Raw genomic sequence first — 20,735 nt, 5'->3', positions numbered from 1 at the left:
TGTTGAATGCCTTGCCCATAGGTATGCCCACACAAGAAGTGATACAGCCAGAGACAGGGTTGGGGCTTACTGGGCCAATAGACCTCCTAGCCACAGCCTTTCCTGTCTTCTAGGAAACTCGTCAGTTGCTTTAACAAACCACACTTAGAAAGACAAATGAAGATGGGCTCCTGTCCCAGGAGACCTGTGCAGGCTTTACATCTGCCTGCATTCACATAGCAACATGGGCATCTCCTCCTGCCTGAACCGTGATGGTGCTCTGTCCAAACCATCTAGGAACAACTGCAAGATCTTCATGGAGCTCTCCTTATGGCCTTCTGATACTCCTGTCTTCCAGTCACCTTCCTTTTAATTCACATTAGATCTCCTAACATTTTCACTCAGTTCTCACAGGAACCTTTTCAAACGCCAGTTTTTAATATTTTGTTTTCCTTTCCCATTTCTCTCTCATGCCTTTAATTTGGCATTCCAGTGTGGGAAATCACTGTCTGTGGTTAGAACTCCAGATTGCTATATCTTGTTATCATTTTTAACTGCTATTTAACAGAATTGCTTTTCACACAATACACACAAAAAACAGGTCTCAGACCTGGCCATTAGTCCCTTCCATCTAGTTGACCTTTGCTCCACCAGATACTAAAAGGACTCTCTGCTCTCCTGGTTTTGGTGCTGGAGCTTGGGGACTTTGTACTCAATTCTAGTCTCATCCACCAGGCTTAATGACAGCTATAGTGAAGTCCCAAACTGTGTTTCTTAATATTCAGCATTGAATCCCCTTTCTGAGTTTTATTCTATGACTTGAGACTCAGAATAATTCCTTCCTCCCCCTTTGGGTTAATGACTCCTTCAGTGTCCAGGTTCATGTCACACTTCAATGGCAGCAGTGGCACAACCAAGTTGTACATACTTAGGTCTTTTTGCCTGTGCCTGTGAGTTTCTGGTGGTCTCATTTCAGATATCCCCCCCCATGCATGGACCTGAGTGCTCAGGATGAAGCATGATATAAAGAGAGTCAGACAGAGAAGAGGCACTGTCTTCATGTGTTGAGATGTCTCTATGTTCATGGTGGTTTTGATAACCATCTGTTCTGCTCCCACCTACATTCCCAGTTCTCTGCTAGCAGTTCTCTGCTAGTCCTGAGATTTCTTTTTGTTTTTTTCCTCACCATCTCCCTTCAGATCTTTTTTGTGTGCAGACAACAGTTTGTGTTTCCATAAGGAAAATCCCATTTTCCTCATGTTAGTGACAGGACACATCTATCTAAAATTACTCTAAGTGTTATAACAGGGGCCATCTCTATCAGATGGTAGTTGTAGCTACCCTCACACTGCCTTTGTTATGTGCCATTTACAATACCTTCCCCAATTTCCTTCTGTCTTTCAGGAGGATATCACGCCAGGCGATATCATGACTCCCAGCCTAGTCCAACAGTCAGGATCTGGACAGGGGGAGGACAACTGTCACAGGGAAAAAACTCTTCCACAGACTAGTCTGATAGCTTCTTGCCCATCTTACAGGGAGGAACTGTGGAGTCCAGACACTGCTAGTTCTGCACTCAGAGATCACCTCTATTCATCTCACAGTAGTCCCCTACATAGCTCCTCAGTTAGACTTTTCCTTTGTGGGATCCCATTTGCCAACATTCTGACGTGACCCAGAAGCAACTTCTCCAAGGCCAAGAGGTAATTTAATTGATCTGAGGTATAAAGCAATGGGAGACAAATGTTAAAACGAGGGGAAGTGAATGTACAAGGCTTTATCACCTCTCTTTCCTTTCAACCCATGCAAGTTTTGGTAGGTTGCACTGGTGCTGTTGCTTCCCTCTCTGCAGAATTCTCTGCAATTCCCTGTGCCAGAGACCCAGTGGCTACTATCAGCACAACTTTCCTCTTTCTTCTTGTAGGAGCTTTTCAGATGTCCTTGGCCTTCCTAAATTCTTGGGCTTCAACTTGCTAATTCAGCCTGATGCCCAAAAATTTTCATCCTCCCAGGCTGTGACCTCCATTAGTGTGCCATGGAGTCTCACAGGAGCAACAGTCAGGCACACCAACACACATGCTGGTCAGAGGTAACACAACGCTGTCCTTCACTTCTTCTACCACCCTGGTGGAACAGCCACCGGCTTTGCGGCACACTGAAGCTGTTTTTGTAAAGAGTCCTTTAGGAGCACCTTGTGCATTTGGGATGTAATCTGCCCATGTGGTGGTAAATCCCAGTTAATTTTTCTACTCCTGATGTTCTCTGTGATTCTACCTTGCAGAATCCCATTCCCAGTTGGTAGTACCCACTGCCCTCAAACATGAAGCTCCTCAAACATGAGTACTCCACTACCAACTGGGAATGGGTGAGAAGAAGCAGTGGACAATGCCTTTTCTCCATTGCTGGGACTGGAAACCATGGGAAGACTGCTCCTGGGACTCCATCTACCTGACATGATCACTTTGCACCTGGCAGAGATGTATAGTTATTCTGCAGTGCTTATATAGACCCATGACACCACCTAAATCCTGACCTGTTGCCAGTGCTTTCTGTATAACCCTTCAGCTGGGTTTTTCAGACCACAGTGTAAGATTGAGATTAGGCCAATTTGAACACAAGTTTTGTGCAGGACTTCATTATGCAGATCACCGATACTCTGCTGAAGTGCTTGTACATTAGACCTGCTTAACTTTCTTCAAGTATTCATCTTATTGTGCAATGTTGAAAGGTAATTGCATTTTTAAATGGGTCTGCATTTAAGAAACCTGCCTGGCAACCTTTATTCTCCTTCATTATGTGTCTCAGCACACCCTGCATGCATGGCATTTCAGTGTAATCAAAAAAGGTAAAAAAGTATAAAAACCTTCCTGAAAATAATGAAACATCTCATTTTTCATGATGGCAATAAGTAACTTAAACAAGTTGCTACTTACAAATTTATTTTAAACATGCTTTTACTTTTTTCAGTGTTTATTCATGGCATATATTTGAATCAAAAAGCTCCCAGAAGAAATGGCCTGGTGCGCTGAACGATTTAACTAACAATATTCAAAACTCAGCCCAGCCTTGCCATGGCGGATTGCTGTCACATTTAATCACCTGGCCCCATGCAAAACAGCTGTTTGGATGTTTTATTTAGTGAAAACTTGTTCCCACATCCAGCCTTCCCCAGAGAGAGGAGTAGTTGTCCCCTCAAGCAGGACTCATGCCATCCTTGTAAGCAACTTGCAGTCTTAGTGCTTACCAACCACAGCCATGACCCATGGGATCTCTCTGGTGTTGAGGTTTGCAGGAAAGCCAATGTCCCTTTGGGGGAAAAAAAAAAAAAATACAAGTAGCCTTAGACACCTAAACCAATCTCCTTATGCTTTTCTAGAGTGAGTGGGCAGAAGAAATCTTTAGAGAAATATTTAGCCGACCCGGTTTAGATATGTACTTTAATATAAGCTGAGCTATGCTTGCGGCCAAGGGGAGAGCACGTAAGTGTGTGTTTATGCTCATTGCACTTTCCCGTCAGCCATCGAGTGAGCCATCTTGTCACAGAGGAGACTGCTGGGGAGACTGGTCCAGCCCAGACTTGAGGTCCCTTGAACATGAGTACTCCACTACCAACTGGGAATGGGTGAGAAGAAGCAGTGGACAATGTCTTTTCTCCATTGCTGGGACTGGAACCCTTGGGAAGATCGCTCCTGGGACACCATCTACCTGAGATAAGAACTACAGTGAATAAAGAGAAATTCTGAGGGAGAAACTGGGGTAAAAAGGCATGAATGGGTGGGTCGGTCTGGAAAGTGCAGAATATCTACAGCATGGGTTGGTTGGGGAAAGAGCAGACTGTCTGCAGCAAGGCTGAGCAGGGCTTCCTAGGGCTTTAGGGTTGGTCCTCTTACCTACAATTTCTATATATACTTTGCCTTTTCTGGGTTTATCTGAGTGCAGCATGGGCTCTGATATAGAGAAAGATTTGCCCATGAACACACGAGTGACACCAGAGAGTGCAGTCACATCGCTGCGACATCTGGATCAGGGATGGGGGTCCAGGGGACCCCCTGCTTACCCTGCTTTGGGCCAGGCCAGGAGCTGCTTCACCAACGAGGAACTCTGAGAGACCTGGGAAAATGCCCAACAAGAGGCAGAAAGAGTTCTTGGACACACAGATTCATGACCAGCCCCTAGGCTCTGCTGTTTGGGAACCCAGGAGGACTAGCTCAGAGGCACTGCTCCCACAACGATGACTATATTTAGTCAGATGAATTTCTGTTTAAGAGCAGAGAGCTGTCACTAGCCGAGCTGAAAGCAAAACAGATGTTCAGCCCAGCTAGGAGACCATTACGCTGCGATTATTATTACCGTATGCTTAATTTCCAGCTCTCTAGTGCTTGTCAGTGATGGATGCTGTGACAAAAAAGTCCTCAATCCTGCAGATAACTGAAAGCATACAGAAATGTAATTCTCTTCCTTTATTCTAGTAAATCTCTGTTGTTCAGGTAAACCATCTGGTCATTATCACATATCCACACTTAGGCCCTGGAGGCTTAAACCCAAGTTAGGATAATCCACTGCTGAGCTGACAATGAGGGCTGACATGTGGTAAAATTAATTTTTTTATAGTTAGAGGTATTAAAAAGCCATTCAGTGAAATGAAGTTGTTGTTATCACAAATAAATTAAAGTTCAGCAGGAAAGAATTATATTGAAAACTGATTGGCTGCAAAATTAATAATGTTTTGGGCAATGTGCCCGCTCTTGGCACTTCAGTGAAGTGTCAGGCTGTGACAGTGATCCCACCTTCTAGGAGTGATGTGCTAAGTCTTGCCTCTGGGTATCTGGCATGGATTCCCAAATGTTGTGGAAGAAAAAGGCCCGGTGCTTGTGTGCTCTCTGGGCAGAGCTCTAGAGGGGACGTTTGCCCGTGTGGATGGCTGGCAGAGTGCCTGCGTGCCTCTTCCATTCTCAAAACGGACAGGCAGACCCTGTGAGAGGTATTTCCACATCAACTGTTTCTATTGTAACATGTGGGTGTGTGACAGGAGGAATATTTTGATTAGTCAAAGGTGAGTTTTAGCTTATGAATCTGGTATTTCAGTTGTAGTGATGCCTCTGAAATAGTTGCCAATAATTTCAACAGTAGTGGCCACATCTCCCTTATGCCAACAAATGCCCGTATGGAAATAATTACAGCAGCAAATAAGAGCCAGTACAACTTTTTGCACTTGGAGAAGCTGTCTCAGATCCTGTCTGTTGGTATACGATGTGTCTTCATCCAAGGAAGAGCCAATTTTCTCATATAGACTCTAGTCTCCTTGGAAAAACCTGTGCATGAATTTTTGGTGGAAGAGCCACGTACATTTTATTTGCTAAAGAGTCAGCCATACTCAGAGCTGTGGCTTTGTCATACCTGTGTGCAGACATAAGTTGCTTATGGTTGACACTGGACCTGATTGCTTGAGTACAGCTTGTCATTACGTCTTCCTTCTGCTCTTGACAGAGAACCTGCAGTATTTGGTATATTCCAATGAGACGATAAAAAGCCAAGTATGTTGTGTGTACTTGGGGTTTTTTGCCCTCCTGTTCCATCAGCATGTGCCCATTTAGCATGGTTTGAGCAAGGTTTTCGCAAGAAAATTTCTTTTCATGATGAGCTCCCATTTTGCAGCTGTGAGGTCAGCCACAGACAGTAAGTAGTCTTGTTAGGAGGGGATGGAGACAATCAATATCCTGCCTCAGATTAAACATGGATAGCTTCTCTCAAAAGTTTGGTTGCTTCCAGTCTCTCTCTCTCTCTCCGTCAGCTTTATCTTGCTGCCCAACCTATTAAGAAGCACTGATTTCAACAAATGTCCCCAATGGACTTCCTGATGTCAGAAACCCTGTTACTAATCCAGATTGCATGGATATAGCAGATAGATACCATGGTTATAGCCTCATTAAAATTGCGTAGAGAACAAATGGGTTCTAACGAGACCCTTTGGAATACATGTAACTGTGTCAGTTGATTGTCTTTCAGCAAATATCAAGTCATAAAAATGTCATTGAAGGTTATATATATTCAAGGAAGAAACTGTAAGTACCTTCTGAGTTCACAAATCCTGTCCTTCACAATTAAACTCTTATCTGTAGTCATCACTCATTTTTAAAGTTGTCCAAATCTAAAGTTGACTTGAAGCTATTGCTTGTTTCTTTTAGTCTCAGAACCAACTGCAAGAGATTTATCTACTTTAAAAAGTCTTTGCAAAGTATCAGTCACAAAAGGCAATTAAACTAAAGCTCAGTGACATATGATGAAATAAAAAATAATTAGATCATGCATGTTCCAAAAAAAAATTGTCTGGCAAAAATGCATCTGTCTTTAAATTCAGATGTGCTGCAGCAATAGAGCTGAACGGTTTAAGTCCCCTTGTGATATTCTGGTGAGAATATAACAGTGTGAGATAGTAACATGTGATGGGTAGGTGACAGCTGATCTCATAGTCTGGAAAGTCCATCTCCTTAACGTGCCTTCGTAGTCAGTGGAGCAGGAGGCAGCTTCCACGGGGCACCAGCTCTGAACTACCTGTTGGGGCAACTCCTCCTCTTCCTTCGCTGGCACTTGAGGGAGTTCTGGGGAGAAGAGTCTTGGGCCTTACACATCAAATACCAAACACAGACTAGAGTAGGGATTTAGCATGATGGAAGTGGTGCAACCCAGTGCATTTCAATGGCAGTTGTTTCGATGATATCAAGGTACATATTTTTAGAATCACTGTTGCATTTTGGAGATAAATTTGCAAATTTACTCTGCAAATCTGAATGAAGAAAAAAATAAACAGTGGAGCAGGCTTAATGGTTCCCAAGCCACTCTGACAAAACCCCACTCATAGGATGTTTCTCATTCATAGGTTTCAATGTGAAGGCAGGATTGTAGAGAGGCATCTGTGGCAGAGCACCCAGCTGAGCTAGGAGTGGACTCTGAGCCTGTGAGTCCTTGCCTAGTGTGTTATCCACAGGGATGGATCTACCTCATTAAACCCATGACACTAAATGATACAGGGTCTAGCTTGCAACTCCGTTCCCTATGACTTATTTCAGTATTGCAGGGTATCCTGTAAGTCCAGGTTATATATCAGATTTACAGCAACATCTGGAGCTGATGTGTATCTTCTCAACTTTTAGAAGGATACAGCCTGCTGTGGCTCCAGTTGTGTGTAAGAACCGTGAGAAAACCAAAACTGAACATGCTTTCCAAATGCTTTATAAATATACATGTATCCTCAAGCTGCCATGTTGTGTGTGGTGAATGTGCGTATGCTGTGTGTGACTAGACATACAAATTTTTAAGCTAGCGATGCCATTACATAAAATCCAATCCAGACTATTTTAGATGGTGACAGCATGGGCAATGTGTTTTTCCCATAGCCTGCTGATTTTAGGTCCAGCCTTCTGAGCAGGCACCTCTTTTCTTGAAAAGGTAATAAATGTGAAATTATGAAAGTGCACACATATCTAAGAGGTAAGGAGGGAAGACAGCATGATACATCGCCTCGAATGGGTTAGACTGGATTATATTCTTAAGGACACAGGTGTTTTCTCGATGTCATTTCAGGCTCACCAAATTGCAGATTCAAGCAGCTCTGAAGGAGACTAGAGGGAGGATCTGCCTTTGGATGGTGCGTGCATCTGCATGGCAATGGAAAATTGCTTCAGCGAAATGTGTTGTCACTGAGCAGCAGGGTGTTGATGTCAAAATAGAGCTAATTGCTGTCCCAACTCACATCAGCAGCGTGCTCGCCTCCCTCCCGGCGTTTTACTTCTCCCTCTACCAGCGCCAAGGCAGAAGAATGAATCTTTCCAACACATCGTTATGGCTGCGGCGGAGCCTGGAATGGCACGCACCAGTGATGTGGGCGGAGAAGAGACAGTCGAGGTTGACATCACACCATTGTTCTCATGACATATTGTTCCCAACGAACGCAGCTTATTCCCTGCTTCGTGTGCACTGAGGCCTGTGAAATCCCCAGTGCTGTTCCTCCCAAGAGGTGGCTGTTTCAATGGGACGGGAGGGATTCATGCAAGGAGCATGAAGTCCTTTGGGATCACTTAACACCAAAGAGCGGTGAAAATAGCAATGACTGATATCTCTGTTTCAGTACTGTAACAGTTTATTTCGCATGTGTTACCTGGTCCCTAGAGCCTTACGCATTTATAGCCAGAGGCAAGACTGGCTGTTGGCAGAGGCAGGGAGTAAAATACCACAGACTGCTGCGCTTTCAGCAGCACGCTTAGATTGTACATTTGTATAGGGCTGGAGCTAATGCCAGACTCAGATCTAGATCTATTTGTGTGTTTCCCTGAAGTTAGCAAGTGGTGTGTCATCCCTTACTCAACCTCTAACTTTGCACAAAAACTAGACAGACCCTATGTCCTCCCAGTCCTGTCTGCTCTGCTCACTCTTTGTGGACCTCTTTCCTCCTTTCACTCTTGGGTTTATTGACTATGTGGTCTCTCACATCTCAAACCCTGGAGTTTAGGGCTCTCACCACTGCCTCGTGCTTCCCTGCAGATATGCCATGGATCACGCTTTGCCTGTCAGCTTATGGGCCTGGAGCCCATGTGTCTTCTGCATGCTCCCATCCACACTCAGTGGGTTTTGGTTTTTTCCCTATCTTATCCTTGATATAAAAATGTCTAGTGATTAAAGGATCCCAACTTCAGCCTGTAAAGTGATCAGACTACTAGCTCTGAAGTTACATTGGTTCAGTTCTCCCACATGAGAAATCTTGACATCTTTGTGAGAGGGCTTTGGTACATGTGTCTGCACACAGGTGTGTTATATATAATGTGTACATTGTTCATCACGCATGAGTTGGCATGAGGGGAGAATAGGGAGTCTCCAGAGCTGACAGACCATCATGGAGAAGAGGCATAGTGAGACAGGTGTTGGGACTCGTGCTCAAGTCCTCCTGCAAATCAAAAGAATTGCAAAAAAAGACTTGTAATTACCCTAAATATTCCCATATTCAGAACTATATTTGCAGAGGGAAAAGGATCGAGCTGTGACAGCAGCAGGGCTGTAGTCAGATGTGCTGTCCCAGGTTCCTGACCCATGCACAGCATATCTTGGGTTTGGCTATCCTTGGTTTGCTCTGTCTCTACAGACTGGCTGAAAGCGTTAGAGTGGGCAAGTAGTGAAGAATATTTGCTGTGATCAGCAGCAAACAATGTGACAAGAGGAAACACTGAAAAAAAATTCTGTCAGGTGTTATGATCTGGATGGACACAACCATGATAGATGGTTTTGACTGCAGCAAGCAGGTCAGTGTCCTACCTATGCACTGGAAATTTAGCTGACATCTCTCAGTCTCTGGCTTAGACCTGACTATCCTGTGTCTGCTTGCACCTAAACTGCATCCACATGTACTGAACAGCGATGGGATGATCCCGGGGTCTTTGGTGGAGATGCTTTACGTGAGCTGGGACACTCCTCTTGGCATGCCATTTATTTTTCTTTATTGACTTTATAAAATCTGTTCATTTCTCACAGGGAATTTGTATTGGGTTATTTCTGTTTAGGATGCTGTCCTTAGGCTGGAAACGCCCTTTTGAGCAGGAATGCTGTACAGCCTTTTCCATCTGTAGTGTGTTCAGTGAGGAGGCTGAGCTCATACGTTACACCGAATTAAAAGCAAGAGCCTCATTATAGCTATATCATTGCTGTCTCGCTGCCATGTAACAGGTGAGAGGGAAACACTGCGGGCAGCTTGTGGTCTGACAGAGACCATCTGTGTGACTGCTGACATATCATTAAAGCACTTCTTCACTCTTCCCAAGTTATGTTGCAAGAAGAGACACGCAGAAGATGTTGAGGAACTCTATCGCAGCACAGCGATAGGGGCTTTACAAGCACGTGCTGTCTGGGCAAGAAATTTGCACAGCCCATGCTGTGGGTTTATTATAGAAGGTGCATTCATGGCTTCTTGAAATACCCTGTCCTCTCCATGGGGCAGTTGTTTTTAATGAACTGTCAGCATTTGGCACAGCAAGAAAATCGAGGGTTAATAAAAACCCGGTGCACAGGCTGATTTGAAGAACTCTGCTAAACATTGAATATGAGAAATAGGCAATATGAAATAGAGTCACTACCAGGGTGGGCTGCTCTCAAGCACAAAACCAAGCATGAAATGCTGAGCTGGCTGAACTTTCTGTGTTTGTTTAAAATACAGCTTTTAAAGGCTTTCTACCTCAGAGGCCATTTTCCCCTCCCATATCCTTCTTGGGATAAGGGATACAGTCACATTCTTAAAATGCTGTTAGTGACAGATGGAGCAGTGGAGGTGTTTCTGGCAACCTTACAACTGACAAATGCCTGGAGAATATATACAGTACCTTGCTGCTGGCCCTTATGGTAAATATTCTTCCCCTTTCATGGAAGCAAATGGTGGGCAAATGACAGTCTGTCTGTCTTGTTGCGTAAGAACCGATCTGCAGAGCCTTTCCACAGCAATATATGCAAGACTACAAATTTAAGGTCTCCATCCTGCAAGCTGCTCAGAGCCCTGCCAGCATGAGGAGTGGAAGGAGTTTGGTCTTGTGGTGTCTAGGACAGACAGCAGATTGGTGACATAGCTGATGTCTGCACAGATTTTACTAGCTTTTCAGATTCATGTCAAGAAAGCTCTTCCAGTGCCCCGGGGAGTCCACTGTGTCAGTGACATTGTGTCATCCAGATAAATGCCAAACATTCACTTTCACCTTTTCAGAGCAGTAACAGCTTTACCCAGGACATCTCTAGGGATTAATAACTGTCTAATTTGCAAGATAGCAGAATCATCCATAAATTACTGATGGGACTCACACAAACTTGCGTAAAAAGACTTGGCCCTTCAGAACAACCAGGGAAGAAACTCTGTCCCGTGTTGTCTTCAAAGCCCATCTTCACTGCCATAACCAGCTGTGCAGCCAGCTGTTGGGCAGGTGGAAGCACCTCTTCCAGGCTGAGCCTGCCACCCTGTGCAGAAGGAACACCATACTTCACTGGCGTAGGTCCCAGCTGCCTACCACCTAACAGAGCTCAACACACCAACAGACTCACCAAAACCCCACCTAGTTTTACACACGTCGGGACGCGGCAACACGTACAGCTAAAGATCAGCAGATGTCTAAGCAGGCCCTGTACTCATACTAAAGTTTTGGTGACATGGACAAATAAAACACTTTTTGATTCTCCCATTCCATCATGACACAGCTAAAGCTGAGGCATGCACTGATTGCAAAGGAAACGTCATGCATGCTGACAGCCAGCTTTGGGAGGTCCAGGAGCTGGGTGTGGGAGAGACCATGGCCCATGGGTCAAATACTGGAGGGACCGCAGGGTCTGCAGGTCGCTGCTGGAGGGTCTGTAGGTCTGAGCCAGCTACTGCAAAGACTGTTTGCGTGTGTGTCTGTATCGGTCCAAGTACCAGCAGCTGGACTGGGGCTCACACACCCAGGTACCAGCACCAGGGGAGCCGGGGATCCAGGGACCAGCTGCAGCATAGACTTAGTGTCTGAGCCCAGTTACTGGAGGAATCCATATGATGTGTATGTATTCCACTAAGTAAGTATATATATGAATATATATATTCAACTGGTTTTATGTATATATTTATGTGTACATATTGCACTAACAGACTTCCATCCTGATTAGCAAGAGGAGGAACAAAGTGAGACCGCTGGTGCTTGCGGTGCTTGTGTGAATGCTGTGTTTTCTGTCTGCGCTGACCTGTGTGACCAGTCGTGTGTATGTATGTGTATGTACACATGGAGTATACATGTGTTTGTGTGGGTACCTGTGGGGAATACATACTCAGCCTCACTGCTGGCTGGACCCGGGGACATGAAGCTGTGGTAGCCTTGCATCTGCCAGGCTACTGGATTTGACATCTCCCAGCAATCAGCAAAGCATCTCCTGTCTTCCTGCAAACCACACATACGGTCTGGTCTGTGCAGAATGGCTTTTTGTTTGCCTATTATCTTTTTATTTAGAGAACTCTTTTCTTTCTTGCTTTCTTCCTCCCATCCCTCTGGTATTTGCCTTGCAGTGTCGCCCAGTACTCGAGGGATGGTTAGACCTGGTTCCCTTCTCATCCTTCCAGGCAAATCCCACTGAGCTGTTATGCAGGGAAATTCAGTTCACAGGGTCTTTTCCCATAGTATTATCTGCCTACCAGAGTTAGAGGGATCTAAGTTAGCACTGATAAATACTACTTTACTTTTGAGATAAAGGCAGCAGCCTGCCCTCACTTGCACGTGCTACTTATACCAAATTGCATAAATTCAAAACCAAACTGACTTACAAGTTATGATGACAACTTCATCATGAGAACAAACTGCAAGTTTAAAACCCGTTGATTTAAATCATCTGTAAGTAGGATTTGGATCTAATAGTCTACCATTCAAGGCTGAACAGCTCAGTAATTGCAGCAGTACACAGAATACAATAAACCACAGGGGGGGGAAGCCTTATTCAGCACAACAATGCCAGAAAAAGTAATCACCATCGCAGCCCAGGCACTCCTAGGTGTTAAGCACTTCTGTAGTAACATAAGCTCTTCCCAGCTGACTGTGCTTAGCAGAGCTAAAATTGGGAAGAATGAAAACCAAACCAAAATAGGAATAAGAAGCACCAATCGTCTTCATTCTATCCAAGCAGTAGAAACTGGTGGTTGAGGCAGAATAGCACATACTTTATGGATTTGTCTGGCTTTGAAAGGGTGTTTTCTGAATTGGTGTCTGAAGGCAAAGATGATCAGCGCAGATTTAACTTCTCCAGTGCAAGAATGAAGTGACCAGTCTCGCTGTAACATGACGATCTCCGCTTTGCCTTGCATTTCTGCGCACACATTTCTGTTGCTTAGTTCAGAGGTCATTTACAGCATGGCTTCTTTTCTCTTGGATTTGACATAGTCTCCATATATTGCTACTCCAGTGGTCCACAAATGAAAGTGATAGAAGATTTAGCAGCGAGTCTTTTTTTTTTCAGGACATGAGGTAACGTTTTCTCCTGAGCTGAGCGCTGCACAGGTAGAGTTTTGTCCTGCTTCTGCTGAAGCAGAAGACACTTCTCCAATTTTCCTTCAGTGAGATCAATCTTTCTGTGGTTTTGTTCACACTATGGTCACTTTAATTACATCGGAGATGTTATATTTCAAGAAGCAGCCTCTTGCTTGGGGCATAAACTTAAAAGCAGCTTTACACAGTACTTATGGCAAAAAAGGTTAGGTTTTGCATGTAAATGTTAATGCTTCTGATTTCCTACATTGCAGAGAAACGATGCAGTAGGTCATACAGAGTGATCTGCTGAATGCCATGTTGTGTGTCCTCCAAGCCCAGCACCAAGGGTAGAGCTGAAACATTTGAGTCCCCAGGAGACAGACGTTATTTGTGTAGTATATGACAAGAGGAAAGACTTCAGTTCAGCCAGGTCTGAAGAAGAGAGATGAAATGGCAGGTTCAGGTTATCCCACCAGGTGAGTAATGTTTTGATAATAAGCATGGAGAAAAACACACTGAAAGACACTATGTCTTATGGGGAAGAAGAGTGGATGTTTCCAGTATCTGGGCACAGCAGCAAACAGCATTAACAGATTAAGGATATGCAACAGAGAAGCATGAAAGAGAAAGGGAAAGGGAAAGAGAAGCTTAGCAGCAGAGGTTTAAATCTGCAGGGAAATGTAGGGATGGCAGTGACCACTCTGGGCTGTCATCCACCCCTGCATACAAAGGCAGGACCAAATACATCAAGAGCATCCCTGATATGTTTGCCCGACCATGAAGGAACTCCTGGCCTCCTCGGTGCTTTTTATCATTTGAAAGCTTTCCTCTGAGTCCAATCTAAATGTTCACATGGCATTTTCCTTGCAGTTTTTAGTGCGGTGAATTTGCCTTCCCCTTCTCTACTGTTGCAAAGGGTTTCACATCGACACATGGGTCAGAAAAATGCCAAACACACTATGTATTTGAAATGGTTGAGTTCCACTCAGACTTGTTCAAATATGTTGAAATTTCAGACTTTGTCATCATCTAAATCCAGGTAAATTCAACAGATTTTGGGGGTCCAGAGTGAAAGTGGTATTTCAGCTGAGTCCTTAAGCAAACTCAGCCTCTTAAGGTGGGGTGTTCATCTGTCTACATATCTGTCAGTCTTCCTTCCAATAATTTTGAATATAAAGAAACCAAGCTTGAGAGAGCATTTTGAAGTTTAACAGAGAATTCCTTTCAAGGGTTGTGAAAATAAGCACCTGGGTGAGGGTGATAAACCCAAATTAATGTTCACTAAGAAAAAAGCAGGAAGTTCTCAGCTTTATACTTTATTTTTAGTGACTGTGGCTTTCCAGGTGGCATGTGTCTAACTCCAGATTAACCAGAGTACTTGCAGTCGTAGGGCTGGTGGGGAGGACTTGGGCAGCTAGCTTGGTTGTGGTGGGTTGTGGTGGGATGGTGTAAGAGAAACAGGCTGCAAATCTGGAGGAACTTGGGCTTCATGGATACCACTTCTTGATTTTCATTCTCAGGACATCTGCCCGTCAGAGCGGCATGTGGCTGCCAGAGGAACAAATCTGCTTTGAAAAAGCAGAAGAACAGTGCGGCAACGTTTGGAAATAATTCTGCTGATTTCAGGAGGCAGAAACAGTTCCTTCGCACCCTGGGACTCTCATGTTTCTGAGAAGACAGTGGGCAGAGGTTTGGCACGCTCCCCCAACAGCGATGCAAGGAAACTTTGAACACTGTGAAATGCACATCCTTTGGCAAGTGATACAGAGAAACTGGTGCTGCAGGGGAAAGATGCAGTTTGCCAAGCTGAAGGTCAAGCCTGGTATTTGGATAAAAATAATACCTTTTCAGATCATTTCTGGTGGAGGGTTTATCAGCATGGTTTTGTTTCAGTTCTGTTCTTTCAGCCTGTGGAAATAATGCTTCCAGCCTCCACTTACCACGTTTAAGCATGAATTAAAAATCTGACAGCTTGTCAGGCTCTCTTGTATCAGCACTTCCCTCTGCATTGCTGGAGTGAGGTAAAAGAAGGCATAAAGGATTGTTAAGAGTGAAGGACTTTTGCGGTGTGAGAGGAAATAATTTGCTGCTAATGCACATGACAAACTGAAACATTAAAAGCAGAGGTCATTTTGGGGGTTGTCTTGAAAAGAAATCTGTGCATTTGTAAATCATTGACTAGGATGCCTTAATACAACTGAATATCCCAAGAGACAAAAGGCCTCTGGAGTATTTTCTAAAGGTCCACAGGAGACCCTCGTGGGTGGAGCAGGGTGATGAAGCTGTGTTTCTACTCCAGCCATCCCGGCTTGGGTTGGAGACTAAAAAGGACCCTACGAATGTTTCTTTGCCCAGAAAGCCACCTCTCCAAGTGACCTTGGAGCTGCAGGACTGCCTGGATTATACACGTCACTGTTTGGCCAGAGTGGTCTGTGGTAAGCAAGGGAAAGAGGCTATCTTTTACTGGACTTTTCTGAGGAAAAATGGACAAGGTTTCGGGTTCAGAGTCTCTTCATTGAGTCTGATGAGAAGCAAAGAGTCCATGTGGTCTGACTGGAAGATGTTTTCATGTTAAACATCATGAAAGCAGCTCTCAGGGGACTGAAAACAATGAAGATTTCAAGGAATTTTTTAAGGGAGGAGCTGGCAAAGGTCACCAAATTGTGAAGAGCATTTAAATCAGTAATTAAAGGTCAGTTCTGCAATGCCAAGATGAGCCACTATAGCTGGAAGAGAGGGGAATGGGAGCTTTTAGAGCACACACTGTGCAGCATCCCTGAACCAGAGCATAGTAGTCCAGTGTAGTCCTGAGTGATGACACCAGACCCTAAAAGAGAGCTCCAGACTTACTCAGTTTGTGGGTTCTCTCTTATCATATTTGGGAAGGATTCCTTCTTAAAAAAGGAGACACGCTGAATCACAAAAGGCAGATGTAGTAAAGCAACATGTAAAAGTTTGGAGAACTGACTATGGAGAAGTGAGACCATGCTGTGGGCTACCAACTAAGGCTGTAGTTTACTGCCTTAGGGCAAACAGGGCTTGAAAAACGTGGTCCTCACGGGGTAGCATGGGTTATATCTTCTCTCTATGTGGCTTTTTTTAGCACAGAAGCCAGGAAACAGTGGAATGAGCTAGTGGAGACTCTCAATGGTGTCGACCATGGGCACCTCACGCTATTATGTCAGCTGTTTCTTCACTGAAGGTCTTCTACACACAAGGGTTGATTGGATCAGAGACGGGGACTTGCCAACTGGGAATGCTGTGTTACTGCAAGAGGAAAGCAGTAGCCAGTGGGCTGGCAGTTGTCTCATCTAAAAATGAGAGGAAGGCTCTCAAGAAGTACCATTGGACTCCAGAAAATGCTTGGTGGTTGTTATGTATTTGCCTGCTTGTCTTCCTCTTGGCCTTTTCTTCCCTCAATAAAGCGTTGTTTTGTTCAGTCATTAGATTTACTGTTTGCAAGTAGGAACTGCACCTCAACCAGCATCTGGATGGTTCAGGGTGGGACCCTGAGATGGTATTTGTTAGTGACACCTGGGAATTGAACCCAGGCTGGTTTTGCTGTCCACCTACATCTGCCTGCATAGTATTTTACATTAATTAAGATCAGGCATAAGGGGACTATTAAGAGTAAAATATTGTCTGTCAGGTAAGAAATATGTAGTTCCTGACTTGGATATTATTTTCTTTGTTTTATATGAACAGTAGTGAAATTTCTTTGCATTTGTAGAAGTGGAATTTATCTGCAACCTGCTCCTTCTATTTTAATCTCTTTTGTCAAGGCTTCTCATTTTTATGCTCTGGAGGTTAGTGTGTTTGACGCTTGCTCAGAGCAATACGCCCACACTCTTCATTTTGACCTTGTGTTCTTACAAATTGAGTCCACTGGCAGCACAAGAAACTGAGCGTTAGTGTTAAACAGGGAGCATAGAATCATTTATTCCCCTCTCAGGTTAAAATTCTGCACTGTGTATCCAGGTAGGGCTGGTGCTAAATTAATTGGACATGTAGATTTGTTCACACAGAGCAGCATGAAACTGCTTCCTTCCCAAGCAAGCCCCAGCCTAGCCACCATTTTGCTCCCTTTCTCACCAGTGTTGCCTACCACCACCACCACTCGTATGGTTAATGATTACCTCTCTGCTAAATTTACAAGTCTCTAAATCTTCCTCTATAATCTGCCTAAAGTCAGTTGGAAAGTTTGCTGGCAAAACAACATAACTTTTGGGAAACGGTTTAAAAAGCATGGATTCATTCTTCTCCTCCTGATTCTGCTGGGGCGAAGGATGCTGCCAGGCTGAGCTCAGCTCTGCAGTGTGCCACTCTCCTTTTCACAAGTCTTACACAAATGAGACCCCACACATTCCCCGAGTGCTCTCTTATCTCAATTTCTAGTCAACTCTTCTTCTTTCAGTGCCAGCCCAACGCTTGCCCAACACTTGACCTTGGAACTTGTGTTAGCTGCTCCTCGGGGGCTCTGGCCTGTTTGCTCAGGAGGTCTTGGTGCAGGACCAGACCTGCTGTCCACTCATCCCCTAAGCATGAAATAGGAATGAAATTTTTCATTTTATTTTTTATTGAAGAAGCCATCTCCAAGTTCCAGAGCTCAGGCCTGTGGAGGATGTACTCCAGTCACCTATATGATTTTCCTAGAGTCCCTTATACTGCCTTTCAGGGTCTCAGAGTAAAACAATATTTTTATTGTTAGTTTAGAGTGTTTCCGACTATTTTGGGTTTTTTTGAAGAAATTAATATATTAGTGCTTCAAATCGATAAATATAAAGGATGTCCCTACAAGAAGTCATTCACGATTTATCTGCTGCTAGAAATTCCAGTCCACTACAAAAAATACAAAATTTAAATACACATTAGCAGCTCACAAAGGAATCTGCAGAGTAAAACTTCCCTTAATATGCTTTCGAAATCACTCAAAAAAAAAAAAATTCTTCTCAAAGGTTTTGTTCAGCACAATGGAAAGTATGTCAGGGCAAATACGAGATATGAATAGCTCCAAAGAGAGATCATTTATTCACAAAAAGGAACTAACATGGCAATCTACTTGCTAATAAACAATTATTCTGCCCCTCTGCCATAAAGTACTGGACCAGTTAAAGGAAAAAAAAAAAAATCCACCAAATTTAAAGAAACATTGAAATCATCTTTAGAATTGTTCCACTTATCTGGGTCAAGCTATTTTGAGACTTAAAGGGTGATAGGTTTTGCTAGGAATATGAAATATTGATATGGCCAGATTAGCAAACATTGATTCAAAGAGCTCACAAGCCAGGACTTGGAGATGCAGTGTAAAATTCTGGTTATGGCTACGTGATGAATCCCTTGCTTTCCTTGGAAAGTGCAGCTATTTGAGGAAGCCTTGATCTATTGGGAATAAGATATCTAGTATTAAATATTAGCATCTAAACTTATTTTAGAAGAAGTCTTTATGATAATTTCAGAGGGCTGATTAAAGATGTTGGCTAGATGGGAAATCCATGATAATTGTAAGATTAGGGATTTGAAGAGGAGGAGAGGAGGGGCCAGTGCTGAAGGATCTGTGATTGTACTCAGAATAGAGGGCTGAGGGATAGGAGATGGGAGGAGGAGCATCACTTAAAGCATTTGTTTCCATTTTTATATTTAACTTTCTCCCACTTGCAAAAACTGCCATTCTCCAACTTCTGCTGAACATGAAAGACTGGGTGCCTCAAGCACCCATGAGCTGAAGTGGCTACTCAAATATTTAGTTTTTACTTCATCCATTTAAGTTTCGGAACGTAAAGATTGAACGTTTGGCCTGAAGTTCAGCCTAATACCTGGTGCTATGCATGAGACATATACAAGATAGATCTTTGAAGAAAACACATATCTATTTACTAGCAAATATACTAGCAAGTATTTGAAAGTAAACTGTGATTAACTGGAATTATGTTTGTGTTAGGTTTTATAGTTAAATATTATAATAACACTGTCCTGCCTTAATTGATGTCTTCAGCAAAACTGATGTAACCATATCATGTTTACAGCTCTTGCTTGTATCTCCAAGGAAATTTGAAAGCTCTTGCAAAAAGAAGTTTGCAAGTTGTTGGATTGAAGAGACAAAAATGGTTGTATTGCATGTCTTCTGTTACTGTGATTTGACTAAGAATAGCTGAGATGTGTAACTTTGATTTAGCCCAGTATATCTTCTCCTTAGATATCATCCTTGGTATTTCCCACCTGATTTTCCCATGGCATCGAGCCTCTACAGACTGAATCATGTTCTCTTTATGCAATGGTATTACCTACTAGCACAAATAGACAACTATCTAGAAAAGAAGCAAATCCTGTCCCGTGGTGGTTTGTTCATATTCTGGTAGTGTCCTTGGCCAAAAGCTGGGTCCTAAGAGTCTGTTGATGAAATAACAGCCAGATTATGCCTTAGATGACTGAAGCCTCAAACTTCAGCCTTGTGGATATTTAGATAGAGGTACTAGTTAGGAACTGAGACCCTGAATCCTCTTTTGTTTGGGTTTGGTTTGGTTTTTTGTCCAAGACAGACAGAGGTGGAAGATAGGAATGGTCCCTATCACTGTTTCACGGTTTGAAAACTACTGTGTACATAGACATCTAGACAGACAGCAGGTGGGTTAAAAAATAATGTAGATGTAACATATAGAACTTAAATTATTTGTCCAAGGTTACAGATTATGTCTGTGGAAGAGCCATGGTTTGAATTGACTCTGATGGCAACAGTTTAACTGAATGTCTCTGTTCTGTACTTCCTTCTCCCAATGAAGCTTTTTGAGCTGCTTTTTTAACCAGCTTTCAGTGAATACCACATCTCAGCTCCCACTAACGCTATCTTTCATTCTGATATACCTGCTATTTGTAGTTATACAACATTTATATTAAGAGCAAGAATTGTGGCAAACAAGCCATTTGCAGCATGCATGATTAGGCACGTGGTACCCATGCCATACCACCCCCAAAAGGTTTATGAAGTAATGGGTAGTTACTGAGTACCACAGAAGTGGGGAAAATCTTATTTTATGGTGGATTTTATGGACCCCTACAGAAGTCTTGTGATTGTGTGTGTTCTCCATTCTTATCTGGAAAAAAGAGGCAACTTATAAGGATGCTAGATGAGTAAAGATGCTAGGTTCATTAAATGGACTGAGAGGTGAATTACTTGTTTCCTGAACATGTTCCTTGATAGAGATTTGTTGATTCTTTGACATTCATGTACGTTTTTCACTCTTGAATTTTCTTCTTATTGAGAATTGCCAGCATTTGGGGATTGCATTTTACATTTCATAAATCTTGAAATGTCCAAAAATGACAACAGCACACATGGGTGTATGTGAGAGTACATGCACACATTATTCATGGCACTAGCTGGATAGAGAGCTTTACTTTTCACTCCCAGTAATTCTTAGCTAAGGCAATCTCACAGCCATAAATTCACTACAGAAAACATGCTAAAATTTAGGTGAGAAATGAGAAGCGTTTAATTCTGAAAGTGTAAATGTATTCAACTTTAAATGTATGAGCAAAATATGTCTTGTAAATTTTTTACCCTTTCTCATTTTATTGCAACCACAGTTAAAAGTGGTAGGTACTTCTGAATATAGGAGCTTTTATTGTTACAAGAAGACAATACTGAAGGTTTCAGCTCTTCCTAAATCATTTTGGCTGAGGCTTGGCTGACCCACAGGACCCCATGCAGTCATCCTTGTGCCAGTCCAAATGTCCTGTCCCCACCACCCTCTT

Source organism: Balearica regulorum, chromosome 2, assembly GCF_011004875.1.
Source record: "Balearica regulorum gibbericeps isolate bBalReg1 chromosome 2, bBalReg1.pri, whole genome shotgun sequence".
NCBI lineage: Eukaryota > Metazoa > Chordata > Aves > Gruiformes > Gruidae > Balearica > Balearica regulorum.
Note: the sequence above shows the minus strand (reverse complement) of the source record.